The 13,405-nt window shown below is 42.7% G+C and overlaps 1 long non-coding RNA gene across 12 annotated transcripts; it reads left to right on the plus strand.

The window, feature by feature from the left end:
• The first annotated feature begins 2,598 nt into the window (after positions 1-2,598).
• LOC119267372 lies at positions 2,599-8,675 on the plus strand. 12 transcript variants are annotated; one of them, XR_005132408.1, is made up of 7 exons: positions 2,600-3,114; positions 3,236-3,404; positions 3,537-5,753; positions 5,875-6,188; positions 6,871-6,938; positions 7,809-7,985; positions 8,097-8,675. It is a non-coding gene; the product is annotated as an uncharacterized LOC119267372 (long non-coding RNA). The 12 variants fall into 12 exon arrangements; XR_005132405.1 differs by having other exon boundaries at positions 3,537-3,852; positions 5,316-5,364; positions 5,502-5,753; positions 5,875-7,985; XR_005132406.1 differs by having other exon boundaries at positions 2,599-3,114; positions 6,871-7,985.
• The last annotated feature ends 4,730 nt before the right edge of the window (positions 8,676-13,405 follow it).

Below are 13,405 nucleotides of genomic sequence, written 5' to 3' on the forward strand. Positions count from 1 at the left end.
GGCCGGCCCTCCTATGGCGCGCCCTATGGGGAGTCCTACTACACCGGGAGTAGGATTCCCCCCTTCCCTAGTTGGACTAGGAGTGGAAGGAAGGGGAGAGAGGGGGAAGGAAATGGGGGCCGGGCCCCCACCCAATTCGGATTGGGCTTGAGGGGGGTGCGCCACCTCCTAGGCCTCCCTCTCTTCTCTCCCACTATGGCCCAATAAGGCCCATATACCTCTCGGGGGGTTCCGGTAACCTCCTGGTGCTCCGGTATATGCCCGAACTCACCTGGAACCATTCCGACATCCAAATATAGGCATCCAATATATTGATCTTTATGTCTCGACCATTTTGAGACTCCTCGTCATGTACATGATCATATCCGGGACTCTGAACTACCTTCGGTACATCAAAACACATAAACTCATAATACCGAACGTTAAGCGTGCGGACCCTACGGGTTTGAGAACTATGTAGACATGACCGAGACATGTCTCTGGTCAATAACCAATAGCGGAACCTGGATGCTCGTATTGGTTCCTACATATTCTACGAAGATCTTTATCGGTCAAACTGCATAACAATATACGTTGTTCCCTTTGTCATCGGTATGTTACTTGCCCGAGATTCGATCGTGGGTATCTCAATACCTAGTTCAATCTCATTACCGGCAAGTCTCTTTACTCGTTCCGTACTGCTACATCACGTAACTAACTCATTGGCTACATTGCTTGCAAGGCTTATATTGATGTGCATTACCGAGAGGGCCTAGAGATACCTCTCCGACAATCGGAGTGACAAATCCTAATCTCGATCTATGCCAACTCAACAAGTACCATCGGAGACACCTGTAGAGCACCTTTATAATCACCCAGTTACATTGTGATGTTTGGTAGCACACAAAGTGTTCCTCCGGTAATCGGGAGTTACATAATCTCATAGTCATAGGAACATGTATAAGTCATAAAGAAAGAAATAGCAGTAAACTAAAACGATCAAGTGCTAAGCTAACGGAATGGGTCAAGTCAATCACATCATTCTCCTAATGATGTGATCCCGTTTATCAAATGACAACTCATGTCTATGGTTAGGAAACATAACCATCTTTGATCAACGAGCTAGTCAAGTAGAGGCATACTAGTGACACTCTGTTTGTCTATGTATTCACACATGTATTATATTTCCGGTTAATACAATTCTAGCATGAATAATAAACATTTATCATTATATAAGGAAATAAAAAATAACTTTATTGTTGCCTCTAGGGCATATTTCCTTCACTAGGTTGGTGGCGTGGTGTGTCCCTTAGTCCGGACGAGATCGCGATGGAGTCCTTTGAGAGGTCCCACATCGGCTAGGTCGGTCAGTAGGTTGATGTCGACCCAGCCCGACTCGTCTGCGATGAACGTGAAGGGGCCAGAGGTTAAGCTCTCCCTCGGTGATAGGCCGCTAGAAGCAGAGAAAGATCCGATCCATTATCGGTCCCAGCTGGCGCCGCCTGTGGCTGGCGCACCAACTGACGGAGCAAATTCATGTCTGATCCCTCGGTAGGGGTCCAAGCGTAGCTGGAAGTCATGGATTGGAGGTCACACGAGGGGTTTATCCAGGTTCGGGCCTCCGGAGAGTAATACCCTACGTCCTGCTGGTTTTGGTTATTCATAATGGAGGGACACCTCGTGCGAGGGGTTACAATGGTGTATGATGTTGCTACCGAGAGTTCTCCTATCTGAGGGTAGATATCCCAAGTAGAACCCAAGACCTCCCTTTATATAGACAGGAGAGGTCTAGGGTTTACATGCCGGATGCGATCTAGGCGTCGTCGTTCGATAGTATAGGGCGTCAAGAAGGTCCTCTGGCCTCCTAGGGTTAGCACCATGTCGTGGGCTTGTTTGTCCCCCTTGTAGTTGATTGGGCCGAGCTCCTTGGGGTGGGCATAAAAACCGATGAACCGAAGACCGAACCGATACCGAAACCGAGAAAACCAAATTTTTGGTTTTTAGTGTTGTTGCGGGAAAATTTGGTTTTTCACTCTGTACACCGAACTTACTTCGGTCGGTACGGTTTTTAGTTTGGTTAGCCGAAAAGGAAACTAAACATACCTCACGACATGTGAATCTACGGTAAAAGAGTTTCTCCAGCCCTACTTATTCTCCGGTGCTACGCGGCAGCACACACGCGCTGCCGGTTTCCATGGCCCAAGTCGACCAACCTGCATGCAAGGCCCAAGCTGTTATGGGCTTTCTTTTTCTCCTGTGAGGCTACTGTACGTGTGCGCTTTCGGTTTAGTCCCACATCGATTGGAGACACAGAAGGGGTTGCAGTCCTAGCCTATATATAAGAGCGCTGGTGGATGGGAGTTACTACATTTGCATTCAGCTAATACGGTGTAAAACCGAATACCAAACCAAAATCTCGGTTAACCGAATTTTCGTTTACCTATTTTGTAAAGTGTTTTTCGGTTTTCAACTTTGCTAACCGAAATTAAAACCATTCAGCTGTGCATCAAGGGCGAACGCCCGCGCTGGCCACGTCATCACAAATACGACAAAAAAAAAAAACAGCTGGTGGATGGCGAAGGGCTACGCAGGCGCCTCTCTCTCGTTTCCTCCCACTCCGCCTCCGCCGCCACATGCTGGCACTCTCGCTGGCTCGCCGCCTGCCGTGCCGTCCCTCTCCTACAGGCCCGCCGCCTCCTCCTCCTCCTCCCGCGCCCATGGCGCTGCCCGGCCAGCGTGGTCACCGCCGGCGCTCGCCGTCATGCCGTGCGCTTGCTAGGGTTCCGCCGGCGCCGCCAAAGCCACCTCCACCATACCTTCTCCTCCAGTCTATCCCCAAGGCCGCCCCAGGCTAGAAGGCGGATACCGCCGTTGCGAGCATGACCCCCTCCTCGCTGGCGGGCTCAGCAACGACTTCGTCTCCATCTGGAACCCATCACCGGCGCGGCTGCCGCGACCATAATCACATCCGAGAGGAGCAGCCCATAGCGGGTCTTCCTCGTCTCCATCTCCAAGCCACGCGAGCGCCGGAAGTGGCACAGAGCTGGTGGAGAAGGTATCGGTGGTTGGATTTGCCGCACGGGTGTCGGCGGCGGGATGCGGCCTTGCCATACTCTTAGGCATCGGTGAAATCCGGTAGGAGCACTTTTTTACTCTACTTTTGTGGCAATTTCTTACTTCCCCTTGTCGCTGGGTCTCGCTGGGTCTCTCTACGTCTCTGATAAGAGATGATTGACACTTTGTTTTATCATAACAGTTCTGCAATCTAGGAACGAGGCCAACTTCAGGAGATGATTGAAGCTGCACTAAATTTAGCTACAATGTAACATCAAACAATTGGTGGCCAACCTCCTACAGGAAGGAAATTACAGTTTGGATGAGGATCTGTAGTCCATAGGATGGTCAGGTCCTGATGGATTCAGAAGGTACACAAATCTTTATATCTATTTTGCATCTAGGATTGATGAAGTAAATGATTTTACATATGCTCATTTATTTGTGTAAGCTAATGGTGCCTGCTGACGATAACTAATATCAAGTCTTTGATTCTCTTGTAGACCAGGTCATACCATCATGACTATATTCGATTTGGTTCCTTAGGTACATCAAATGTGTCTATCCAAGAAGAGCACAATTTTAGAGGAGTGTTTCTTTATGGTTCTGATTCCCCACCCCCATGTTAATATCTCTGTATGATTACCACATTACAAGTCTTCTTTTATATCCGAAAGGGGGACTAGCAATCTTCATCAAGCTTATTGGATTGGTTGTTCATGCCTACATCAATGTACTGTTCAACATCAAGCTTATTGGATCAGCTGCTTATGCCTAAATCAACCAAACAAGTACGGAGTTATCTTATGTTATTTCAAGGTAAAACCAAAGAGATTGTTAAATTTTTTTCCTCCTGCATTAAAAGAACACACAGAAAACTGAATTTCCCTAAAAAAAGGTATATTGATTATCTGGGCTTCTCCTGAAGGATATTTACCTACTATTCTACCAATCCTTTGAAGTTATTTCTTTTACTCAGTGGTTTTGCGAGATATCAAATTATTTTTAATTCCAGTAGTTCTTACTTAGTATATGTCAGCAGATTCATCCTTCATAAAACGTTATTCCCATATGGTTAAGGAGCAGGAAAATGCTCAGCCAGGCTGCCTAAGAGCCTGCAGAAATGGCTTACAAATAACTTTTTTTATCTTGTCATATTAGATTTTTAGTGTAGTGGTCCTAGATTGCAACCTGAGTTCATCCTATTCCTACTTGTTGTCATTTTCCAACAGTAAGAAGTGGCTTCTCTTGAGAAATGAGTAGCATGTGCACTTTGGGTGGCTGGATTATATTGTTGCAGATATAGTACAGTTGATGTTGGATGCATTTTCCAATCCCATTTCCTTAAATACTTTATACTAGCTTCTATTTTTGCTATATTGCTTTACGGAACAATTGATTACCTGTGATTAGACTCTGATTTATGGTATTTGCCTGTGGTTAGGCTAGGCAGATTACACACACACATATAAAGTAAAAATGGAAGGTCAAAAGAGTAAATTAGTTGCTGCCCATAGTACTCTGCTTTGAACCCAGACATTACTATAGAACTATCGGCTAATTAAACACAGGAAGACATGACATAATATTTGACAACACTGTTGTGATTGTATATTGTTAGTTATTCATGCAAGGAAGATTTTTAAATATAGCTTATTATTTGTACTTCTATGCAATTAAAAAAATGTTTTTGGCATTGTTAAGCATTAGATGTATTAAAAGGATGTAGGTTCATCTCTCTTAGTCTTAATTCATACGTGAACAATTTTCCCCAAGCGAATACTCAAGTGATTTCCTTCAAGCCCGGCAACGACGTTATCAAGTTTTCTCTATAATTGATTGCAGTACATGCAAAATATGATCAAAGTGATTGAAGATATATCAATTTTCTATGTTAGTTGTCTATGCAAGATATGAGTAAATTTTTAGGACATCATAAATTGTGCTGCCGTGAATTTATGTAAATTCAGTTTGTATATCTTAGGTTCTAGCAATAGCTTTCCGATTGTATGAATTTTGTATAAATTCGCCAAAGAGATAGGCAATGGCTATGCGGGTGCATGGCTCCGATGACCTGATGATGATGTCAATAACAAATTATTGGAGAAAAATAACTAATGCTAGAAGTGCAGTCTTCACTATGCTACATATATATTATATTCCTTCTGAAATGAGAACTCTGAAAATAAATATATATCAAGATCATAGTAACTAAGCGACACGAAGAAGTCAGTGGCAATTGTCAGTGTATCGCACAATACCTTATTTACTTATTGGAGCAGGTAAATCCTTCTATTTTTTGGAGAAGCAAAGCTAACTACTTTGAAGCAGGTAAATCCTTCGGTTTATGTTGTACTTATACAGATACGTTGGAATTTCAGGCTAGATATATACTTTTTCCTGGTTGTTTTTATTGAAGTTCGAGTGCTTCACAACTTACAATATGTTTTCTGGTTCCCTATTCGAAGAGCTTCTATTGTGCATGTGGGGAAGAAGCCATATCACGTCTCATAGGAATTTTCTCGATCACGGCAATTATTAGTGGAGTATAGTATGATTTCAAAGAGATGATCACGGCAATAATGGCACACAGGGGAATCGAGGGACGACACCAAATCGTCTCCTCTCCCTTGTGGTTTAAATACCGGAGGAATGGGAGGAGGTGTCTTGCTCTCCCTGTTCGTTCCCGCTGCTGCCGGCGGCCAGAGCTTCCTGATCAGGTGATGCTGCATTCTCTTACATTTTCTTTAGACCCTATCACGTTGATCGACTTTGTGCTTTCTCGTGCTTCTATTGATTTTTTTTGGCTTGCTCCCTCAACACCCATTACATGTTCGACAGAAAGCTTGTGATGCCCACAGAGGGTGGCAAGGACTGCCTCGGTGACCTCACTGACAACCTCCTCCGGCATCTGTTGTCCCTTCTTCAGCCCGAAGATGCCCTGAAGACTTGTGTGCTAGACACCAGGTGGCGCGAACTATGCAGGCGCACCACTAGCCTGCACTCCGTCAGTCTCAAGCGTTGGATGTAGAAGTTCTCCGCCAACCTGGCGTGTGCATGTCTCTGCTGGTCGGTCTCAAGCATTGGTTGTAGAAGTTCTCTGCCAACCCAGCTGTACATGCCGCAGATTACTTCAATCGGAAGGCGTCATGATGGTATTGCTAGAGATGTATAATCTGTAGATCATGTTGAGTTCTCCTTTACTTGATCATTCTTTATTTGCTATCCTTTCATCCTCAATATTTCAGAGATAACGCCCTATTATGGTAACTACTAGAGTGTGTCCTTCTTACACCCCAGTTTAATAGGGTGTTCGCTCTTATGGTGACACCTAACACCCTATTAAACTGTCCAAAAGTCTTATATTTAGGAATGGAGGTAGTAGATATAAAGATTAATCTTCTCCCCGCTGTTTCATGACAGATATGTTGCCATATGTGTTAAATCCATGAATAAACTAGAGTGTGCCCTTCTTTATTAATTCTTTTTGGAAGAGTCGGGCTATAATAAACAAAATATATTCAGAGCCTTGAAAAGCTCTAATAATCAGTCAATGGTGATTATTGGCTTATCCTGAAGGTGCACTCATTAAAATTGGATACTAACATGTCTATTTGTTAGGATTTAGAAAGTTGGCTAATCTTTTCTTTTGTCAGCTTTATAGCAAGGCAGATCTTACATATACAGAATGATCTTTAGAATAGCGTATGCTTTTTTGTTTATCCAAAATGGCTGATGCAATTCTATATTTAATGTCTGAACTTAAAGCTGGATACTACTATCTGGAAGTGTACTGAGTTTGTTGTATAGAATGTATTTAACCTCCTTACTAATCAGTGTTTAGATCTCCATTGATGGCCTGAGCTGAGCCGTTGGATTCTGATGAAGTGCAAACTATGAACAACGTAAGTTATATTAAGACACTTATTTCATAGTTTGCACTTGACGTATGGATGCACACATTATTTTATATCGTCCTTTTAGCTTTACTGGTCAAATTGTGGGAGGTTTGTGATTAGTTGCGACATTCAGTTTTAGAAAGAGAACTGAGTGACGAAAGCCATTCTTTTGCAAATTAAAACTGAATGTGCAGGTCTCCTTATTGTATTGAAGCAACAACAAAGTTTAAGTTCTGATTTCGTAGGTAAAAAATTAATTGCAGATTGAAAATTTCCTCCCAAATACACATCTGGTGGTTGATGAAACTCATCATCACAATACTGTGATTTTAGAGTAGTATGAATTTGAAAAAAAATACAATGCCAAACTTGGCCTAAGCGATGCCATATGAAATTGCTTCCATAGTTTATAGTAAAGGCATTATTTTTCAGGTGGTATATACAACTATACTCAACTTAATTTCTTCTAAAAAACATATTTTAAAGCTACCTGAGCTCGCCACTATCCTTACTTATACAAGCTAATCAACTTAATTCCGTCTGTCTTTATCCTTGTCATTTACTTAGATAGATGTTTCTGTCCTGAATTATGTGGAAGGACACGATGACTGCACCTGCATCAGAATGTGTTTCTAGGGAGGGTTTCTTTTATGTTCATTAGAATATGTATGCTTACTGATCCTAAATCATTCGTTCTGGTTTACTATAGGAGATTTTGTACCTATTTACTTAGATAGATGTTTCTAGGGAGTATTGTGCACCAATCTGGTTGATGTTTACATAATCCATGCAGATTTACCAATTAGAAGAGCCATGTATTTATTGTAGCTTTCTCTCTACATCAAGTACACATAAATATAATGCCGAAGAATGTAGTTGCTTTTATTGTTCTGCAGATCTTCCCCGCGAGGCGCTACCGATCAGATGGGCGCTGTCGTGAAGGCCGTGAAGGCGTGGCCGGCGGCATGGGTTAGCCTGTGGGTGGTACCACCGTGCTGCTCTGGACGTGCATTGTGGTGTTGCTCGTGGCGGCTTTCGGATGGAGACAGAGTGGTATGTGCTTTTCTAAACATATATATTCCCGAAGAACCTTTTTTGTAGTCCTAATGAATTGAGCGATTTGTTCTCTCGTGTCTCTTCTCCTTCATTTCTACCCTGATGCAGCAGAACATATAGAATTTGGGAGCTACTCGGGTTTGGATCAGCAAGCCATGTCCGTTTGGTTTGTCGAAGGATGGCCTTTTATCCTTTTTCTATAATGCCATGAACGTCTCTGAATTTTTACACTGCTTCCAGCCGATGCTTAATATTTTTTCCAACATATTTGTGACTGGAGCCCACACATACATAGTCATGGATCTGATTTTGTGTTTTGGATCTTGCTATTTCACTGATTTGGAACATGTATATGCAGTTCTAGGCTTCTAGCTAGATGGATTAATAGATATGTTGGACCTATGCATTTTATATTACCAGCATGGATCTATGTTTATTATTTGATGCTCCTCCTTATCCCGGGGAAGAATTTTCTGCAAGGAGTTGTCATTTTTGGAGATATGGACTTGTTGTCACTTCATCAATATGCTTTCAGTGCTATAGAGTATGCAGTGAAATTAGATTAGATTGATGATTAGCGATTAACTATAGAACTGTTGGCAGCACCAGTTTAACATATGTTGATTTCTGGCCCATCTTTTTTTGCTTTCGAGTTAAACTATGAATTTGAAAACAGAAAATTATACATTTGTTGGTGCTAAACTTACCAGTCCTTTTGTTTTGATAATCACCTCCTGCATATGTGTTCCTGGGTAGTTTTCTTACTGCCGCAGCTTGGTTGTTTATATTTCTATTTCTGCTGCTAAGTTTGTTAATTAAAGCAATCATCCCAAACGCTAATTGGAATAGAAAAGAGTGTTAAAGGGTCGACTACAACCAGACACCGCCCAGCTCCTCCTCAAGAGGCGCGCCACGGGCACACCCCAACACCTAGTTCCGAAAAAACCGAATGGTGGGAACTGATTTTTGGTTTATACCGAACGCATAGGCCTTGGCTTGGTGTTAGCCACCCCGGTCAAGCGTAATCTCAACTGGTGTTAGCCATCCCGGTCAAGCGTAATCTCAACTTAAGAAAATTGCGATTAAGGGGGAGTGTTAACTATCTCCTTTCACTAGTAAGCGTGCACGTGCAACGTCTTGACTAATATAAATGATAACGGTCACACAAATTTATAAACTATATTGGATGTTGTACAATTTAGCTATAGCTTCGAATATCGTGTCAACTAAAATTGATTTCCATCCATTGTTTCGATCATATACATAGTATTTTGAAAATTCCACTGATCACATAAATAATAATAATAGGTACACCCATTTCACAATGCAATGCAACTTGTGTTAAAGGACAAAAAAGGGAAAACATGTACCATAAAAAGATAATCTATAAAACTTGTGGAAGGGTCACAAAATCAAGAAAATAACGAATGAATATGTCCTCTAGTTTAGGCTCCAGGCAATGTGGAGGTAACTCCAGTAATACATGTTTGGATTCAGCTGCACCCAACTCTTCTATTTTCTCCTCTTAACTGCCTACAAACTGTACTCAACCACATCAGTGATGCGCCATCACCATAACAACCAGCACCAATTCCTTTACGCTCTCCTTCATCCTTTCGTCACTGGCGACAACCTGTACCCTGTCCAACCACGCACCACCCTTGGCATGCAGAGCCACACCATAGTTGGATGCTAACAATATTGATCCAGGCGTGACCACACAGGCGAGCACTTTACAACTGGTATATATACATGTAACAATATGTAAATAACCAAAGAACAACAACCAAACTACCAGATCAGAAATGTATTTGCCGAAGTCCAGGAACCGATCAGTTCAAGAAAGATACATGGGTGTTCAATGCGCTTTGAGGAAAAATGATTAAATATAAAATTCAATTAGAAGCGGCCGCAATGGTACATTGTTTCTAGAGTGAGGCATACCGTGCCACTAATATATTTATGTTAGGAAGACAATTAAAATGATTCTCTGAGCAAATATAATTTTACATATTCCTTCCAAATAGTACATCAAGGCAATGCTATTGTGCATGTCAAGGCATAGTACATCTATGAGCAGTGTTATTGTGGAAGTGAAGGCAGAGTATGACAACTTAGAAAATGCATGCAAGAGAATCTTCCATTTAAAAAATACCCTATTTTACTTTTCAAGTGTTTAGAATTTTCCATCAAATAATTTGAAATTTCCCACATTATTCATGGCCAGAGAATTGGATAGTTTTATATCGCTCATAAGCAGACTACTTTAATTTAAAGAAGCAACTATTCTAGACCTATATGATTAATTTTAAGGAAGTGTAAAAAAAATACACTGCAGGAAACATGACTTACGGGTTGAGGTGTCATCTAAATAAAATTAATAAATTATTAGCATTAAGGGTATTCCAGTTCGGAAGGGCACAACAAATAAAGCTATTGGCTGTGATAATAGTCAATGTCTTCACTCATTTTCCATTCAAAGTTGTCTCTTTAAGGAGCAAAATATATGATGATGTTCTGCTAAAGAAGTGTATGGAAAGCAAGAGATAGATAGCCGAATATGGTATATGAACTGAAGAGCATAAAACGGAAAGATCAATTCAAGCAATCCATGATACATGACATAAGTTTTAGCACCTTTGAGTAACCAAAGATAAATTTTTTTACTGGGATGTTGGACTCTCATCATGTTAAGATGACGGTGACAGATTTCCTGCATTTCTAGCTTCAGTTCATGGGCAATTTTTTCTGCATCAATTTCCTTTGATAATTTTCAAAAGCAAAGCGTACCATGAAATGGCAGTAGCAGACCTCCAAAAGTAGTTGCTGGAAGAAGTACCTTGCTTGTTGACAAGAGAAAGCATAGAAGTTACATGATTACATCATTAGATAATAAATAGAAGCATCTCTGATTAAATTTATTCTTCTTTACTAATAATGTAAGTGTTGTACATCACACAGGCTGCAAAGAAACTCTGAACATTCAATCCAATTGGAATCGCCAACATCGAAAGAGAGGTAACATGTTACCTAAATTAATTTTGTTACATCCACTTCTTTTTATCTGATTCATTTTATTGTAAGGTAACATGTTACAAATTTAGCATGTACATGTGCAGGTGTAGTAAGTGGCAAACTCAAAGAGCAATCTAGTCCAGCTTCAAAATATTGAACTATATGATTCAGAAATTAGAACACATGACATGTTCTCGAATCAATTTACGCCTTTAAATCATTTAGTCAAGCAACTACCATACCAATTGTCATGTAGAGAAAAATCTGATGCATAATGCTTATCATTCTCAAATGTTGGTACTCCAGGAACACGGCATGAAATAGTACAGGTACAATACTCATGCATAAATCAAGGTTATTCCTCGTCGTGTTGTAAGCTTCATCTAAAGTTTACAATGGTGCACGTCGGCCTTATCCGTTGCAGTAGCTCATTCAAACAAATATAGTAGAGAAATGCAAGATCTATCATTAGCACACACAAATAAAATCATATTAACAACTTCATTCACACCCAATCGGCTGTTCCCCGGGTTGACTTATCAAATCAAATTAGTAAGTAGGCACAGCCAACAACAAACTGCTGAAAGATCCAACCTTTTATGTAAAAAGTTGTTGTAACTCATCTTCTAGTTATTGTAGAGAGCTGGATGAAAACCGTGAGCCGCAGAAACTTGGCGAGAACCCATCCATCTCTTTTCTGGTCTTCGCGGTCACCGCAAGCACGTGCCTGATGCTCCTTCCGCTGCGCTCCTCCTATTCTGGTAACGCTGCCCAAGATTGGAGAACCACAAGAATTTGAATCAGAAATTGACAGAAATTACCTCCAAATAAAGCGCTAAGAAACCATTAAAATCCTATGAACTCAAATCCTACAAATCAATCGACCCGCAGAGCGCTAAGCCACCTTAATGTTGGGGAACGTAGCAGAAATTCAAAATTTTCCTACGTGTCACCAAGATCTATCTATGGAGAGACCAGCAACGAGTAGAAAGAGAGTGCATCTACATACCCTTGTAGATCGCTAAGCGGAAGCGTTCAAGTGAACGGGGTTGATGGAGTCGTACTCGTCGTGATTCAGATCACCGATGATCAAGTGCCGAACGGACGGCACCTCCGCGTTCAACACACGTACAACCCGGTGACGTCTCCCACGCCTTGATCCAGCAAGGAGAGAGGGAGAGGTTGAGGAAGACTCCATCCAACAGCAGCATAACGGCGTGGTGGTGGTGGAGGAGCGTGGCAATCCCGCAGGGCTTCGCCAAGCACCATGGGAGAAGAGGAGGAGGGAGAGGGGCAGGGCTGCACCAACGAGAGATTCAAATCGCGTGTTATGGGCAGCCCCTAGGCCTCATATATATAGGGGAAGGGGAGGGCTGCGCCCCCTTTAGGGTTTCCCACCCCAAGGGGCGGCGGCCAGCCTCCAGATGGCATCTGGTGCGGCGGCCAAGAGGGGGGGAGGAGTCCATCCTCCCCAAGGCACCTCGGAGGTGCCTTCCCCCTTGAGGACTCTTCCCTCTAGGGTTCCCTAGGCGCATGGGCCTCTTGGGGCTGGTGCCCTTGGCCCATGTAGGCCAAGGCGCACCCCCTACAGCCCATGTGGCCCCCCGGGGCAGGTGGCCCCACCCGGTGGGCCCCCGGGACCCTTCCGGTGGTCCCGGTACAATACCGATGACCCAGAAACTTGTCCCGATGGCCGAAACAGGACTTCCTATATATAAATCTTTACCTCCAGACCATTCCGGAACTCCTCGTGACGTCCGGGATCTCATCCGGGACTCCGAACAACATTCGGTAACCACATACAAGCTTCCTTTATAACCCTAGCGTCATCGAACCTTAAGTGTGTAGACCCTACGGGTTCGGGAGACATGCAGACATGACCGAGACGTTCTCCGGTCAATAACCAACAGCGGGATCTGGATACCCATGTTGGCTCCCACATGTTCCACGATGATCTCATCGGATGAACCACGATGTCAAGGACTCAATCGATCCCGTATTCAATTCCCTTTGTCTAGCGGTATTTTACTTGCCCGAGATTCGATCGTCGGTATACCAATACCTTGTTCAATCTCGTTACCGGCAAGTCACTTTACTCGTTTCGTAACACATCATCCCGTGATCAACTCCTTGGTCACATTGCGCATATGATGATGTCCTACCGAGTGGGCCCAGAGATACCTCTCCGTTTACACGGAGTGACAAATCCCAGTCTCGATCCGCATAAAACAATAGATACTTTCGGAGATACCTGTAGTGCACCTTTATAGTCACCCAGTTACGTTGTGACGTTTGATACACCCAAAGCACTCCTACAGTATCCAGGAGTTACACGATCTCATGGTCAAAGGAAGAGATACTTGACATTGGCAAAGCTCTAGCAAATGAACTACACGATCTTT

This window comes from Triticum dicoccoides, chromosome 3A (genome assembly GCF_002162155.2).
Source record: "Triticum dicoccoides isolate Atlit2015 ecotype Zavitan chromosome 3A, WEW_v2.0, whole genome shotgun sequence".
NCBI classification, from domain to species: Eukaryota; Viridiplantae; Streptophyta; class Magnoliopsida; order Poales; family Poaceae; genus Triticum; species Triticum dicoccoides.